Source organism: Myotis brandtii, unplaced genomic scaffold (assembly GCF_000412655.1).
Source record: "Myotis brandtii unplaced genomic scaffold, ASM41265v1 scaffold929, whole genome shotgun sequence".
In the NCBI taxonomy this organism is placed as follows: Eukaryota; Metazoa; Chordata; class Mammalia; order Chiroptera; family Vespertilionidae; genus Myotis; species Myotis brandtii.
In genome coordinates, this window is record NW_005371832.1 from 1,606,655 (window position 1) to 1,610,948 (window position 4,294).

Sequence of the window (4,294 nt, forward strand, 5' to 3'; positions counted from 1 at the left end):
ATTCAAGGAGACTGGGGACAGATGGGGGGTGAGAGAGGGGGCTGAAAAGAAGCAGGAATAAGGACAGAAGTGGAAATATGCATCAGTATTATTCCTGAATTTTCAAATGCTAGGAGAGAAGGCTCTTTGCAGACCTTGAGCAGAGCTGCCTCTCCCTCGGGGTGGCTATCCAGCACTATTCCCTTTGGCCAGAACTCAGAGCTTGGGAAGAGCCCAGTGGAGAAAAGGCAAGGGGGAGGGGGGCGTGGACGGTAAGGCTGTGGTCATGGTTAAGTATAAAGAAAGCTAATCTAGGCTGGGGGTGGAGGGCCTTTAAGATTCTGCTAGGATTTCTCCTGAAACAGTTCAATTTGAAAACATTTGCTCATATTGAGATGAGAGATTTAAGTGGAGAGGAGGAGGTGCTCAGGAATCCAGTTTTCTTATAATCATGGAGAGCTAGGCGTAAAGAGTTGCCACCATCTGGAGGGGCCCTAATTTGGTTTAGGCACCTCAGGAGAAGGGACAGAGCAGGGCTATGCCCTGGGCTCCAGCTGTGTAAGCCTAAGTGGTGCTATTTTTAGAGAGCTCTGGCAGGATGTTCTGAGTGTCCCTGATAGAGTCTCAGTCAGTGACAGAAGCTAAATTTACTTCTGACCCTTGTGGAGGCAACAGTCCACCGATCACTAAGCCCTCATTTTTCCCTGGCTAAGATGACTGAGAACTTGCCTGGTGGGGAGGTGAGGGGGTAAAAGGGTGGGGGAGAATGAGGGGGAAGGGCAGAAAGAAGTCTAAAAAGAACTCTTCTGGGTAAAACTTACCCTGACCTAAATATATTTTGAACTTTTCAGAACCCGACAGAGGCAAAAGCATATTTAGCAGTACAAAGGAAAATACTAAGGAAGAGGATCAACTGGCTGGGGGAGAGAATGAGGGTGAGAAGAAAGAAGGGAAATACATTAATTCCATCATTGCTCATGATAAAGGAATTAAAAATTAAATTAAATTAAAAGTACCCATTTAATATAACAAAAGACAGTGGTGAAATAGAGGGAAAAAACATAAGACAAATAGAAAACATAAGATGGCAGGCATAAATCCTACCTTATGAGTAATTACATTGAATGTAAACAGATTAAACATTCCAATTAAAAGACAGAGATTGGAAGATGAATTAAAAACTACATGATCCAACTATATGCTGACTATAGAAGACATTTTAGATTAAAAAACACAAGTTGGTTGGAAGTTAAAGGATGGAAAACATATCATGCAAACTAGTTAAAGAGACTTGGAATGACTATATTAATATCAGATCAAATAGATTTTAAGACAAAAATTTTTACCAGTGACTAAAGATGTATAGTTTCTAATGATGATGGAGTCAATTCATAAAGAAGATATCTATAACAATAAAAGCATAATATGCTAATTAGACCGGACAGCCAAACAACCTTCCGGAAGTCATACGAAAGTCCTTTCAGATGAAGCCGCAGCAGCGGGGCTGAGACAGAGGGGGTTAGGGGGGATCAGGCAGACAGGCAAGCAGTTAGGGGCAATCAGGCAGGCAGGCGAGTGGTTAGGGGCAATCAGGCAGATAGACGAGCAGTTAGGGGCCATCAGGCAGGCAGGCGAGTGTTTAGGGATGATCAGGCAGGCAGGCGAGTGGTTAGGGGCAATCAGGCAAGCAGGCAGGCAGGCCAGCAGTTAGGAGCCAGCGGTCCCGGATTGTGAGAAGGGATGTTTGGCCTAAACTGGCAGTCAGACATCCCCCAAGGGGTCCTGGATTGTGAGAGGGTGTAGGCCAGGCCGAGGGACCCCACACTATGCATGAATTTCATGTACTGGGCCTCTAGTAATAATATAAATATATGTGTTTCTAACAAAACTTCAAAATACTTGAAGCAAAAACTGACAGAACTAAAGAGAAAAATAGATAAACAGTAATAATAGTAGACTTCAAGGTCCCATTTTCATTAATAGATAGAACAAGTTAAGTGGAATATCAACAAGGAAATAGTAGACATGAACGACATCATAAATCAACTAGACCTAACAGACACCTGTAGAACACTCTAACAACAGCATGTACATGCAGCATTCTCCAGGACAGACCATATGTTTGACCATAAACAAGTCTCAATAAATTTAAAAGACTGAAATCATACAAAGTATGTCTTCTGACCACAATAGAATGAAGTTATAACTTTGGAAACTAACAAATATGTAAAAAATTAAAACATTTCTAAATGCTCTGGACAGGTAGCTCAGTTGGTTGGAGCATCGTCCTATACACTAAAATGTTGTGGGTTCAATTCCCAGTCAGGGAACATACCTAGGTTATTGGGTTCTGTTCCTGGTTGGGGCACATATGGGAGGCAACTGAGCAATGTTTCTCTCTCACACCTATGTCTCTCTTTCTCTGTTTTTAAGACCCATTGAAAAAGATCAACAAAATTAACAAACTTAGCTATACTGGCCAAGAAAAAAAGAGAAGACTCAAATTACAAAATTAGGAATGAAAGTGGAGGAAGAACTACTGACCTTATGAGATAAAAAAGGACTATAAGGAATACTATGAACAACTGTGTACCAACAAATTAGATAACCTAGATGAAAAAGACAAATTCCTAGAAAGACACAAGTTACTAAAACTCACTCAAGAGGAAATAGAAAATCTGAATAGGCTAGTAACAAGTTGAGGTTTAATTAATTTTAAAAATTTCCACAAAGAGAAACCCAGGCTCAGATGGCTTCACTGGTGAATTCTACCAAATACTGAAAGACTTTTAAAACCAGTCCTTTACAAACTCTTCCAAAAAATAGAAAAGGAAGGAAGGAATACTTCCCAACTCATTCTATGAAGCCAATTTTACCCTGATGCACAAACTAGACAAAGAGATCATAAGAAAACATCCCTTATGAATGTAGACCCAAAAATCCTCAACAAAATACCAGTAAAAGAAGACCAAGAAACAAATAGAAAGGATTATACGCCATGAAAAGGATCAAAAACCACATGGTCATTTCAATAGATGAAGAAAAAGCATTTGACAGAATTCAACACCCTGTTATGATAAAAACATTCAACAAACTAGCAGGAATTTTTCTTAACCTGATAAAAGGCATCTACAAAAACTCACAGCTAACACCATACTTAAAGCTTTCCCCCTAAGATTGAGAACAATAAGAACGTTTACTCTTGCCACTTGTATTCAACATTGTACTAGAGGTCTAGCAAGTGCAGTCAGGCAAGAAAAGGAAATAAAAGACATCCAGATTGGAAAGGAAGAAGTAAAATTATCTCTATTTACAGAACATAATCATGTACACAGAAAATTCTAAGGAATCCACACAAAAACTTAAGAGTTAGTAAATGAGTTCAGAAAAGTTTTAGGGTACAGAATCAATATATAAAAATCAGTTTTATTTCTACACACTAGCAATGAATGATCCAAACCTAGGAGTTTGGGTAAGGGGGCCTGAGGAGTGACTACTAATGGGCACTGAGTTCCTTTCCTGGGGTGCTAAAAATGTTCTGGACTTAGTGGTGATGGTCGCACAGCTTTGTGATGTACTAAATTGCACACCTTGAAAGGATGAATTTTATCTCAATAAAATTCTTTTTCCCCCTCTTTAAAAATAGTTTACTGTTAGAAAACATTACCATGATATAGCACATCAAATGAATAAGGAAAAGAAACATAACTACATCTGCATAGATGATAAAAAGGCTTGATAAAACTCAACAAAAACTCATCAAGAAAGTTCACTTCATTCACGTTAGTAATTATAATCTTTTAAACTAATACTTTTATTAAAGTGATTCAATATCTTATGTAAGATTATATTGCTAGTTTGTAGCAGGTAGAATTAAACCTTTGTTCATTTCTAATCAATGTTATTATAATATCAAACAAATTATTCTGTGTATGTGGAGAATAAATTTCAGAATATAAAAGGTGGTAAAGAGTGGTATAAAAGTTGTTACTTTTAAAATTAATTAATTAATGTATTTTTTATTTTTTATTGATTTTAGAGAGAAGAAGGGAGGGGGGAGAGAAAGAGAGAGAGAGAGAGAGAGAGAGAGAGAGAGAGAGAGAGATCGGTTGCCTCCCGCATGCACCCTGACCAGGGATAGAACCCATAATCTAGGTATGTGCCCTGACCTGGAATTGAACCCGTCACCTTTTGGGTACAGGATGACTCTCGAACCAACTGAGCCACACTGGCTAGGGCTAAAATTTATTACTTGTTTAGAATAAAAATTAGATTTCCTTTGTTCTTTGTTCTTCATTGTTTTTCTGTTGTTTTC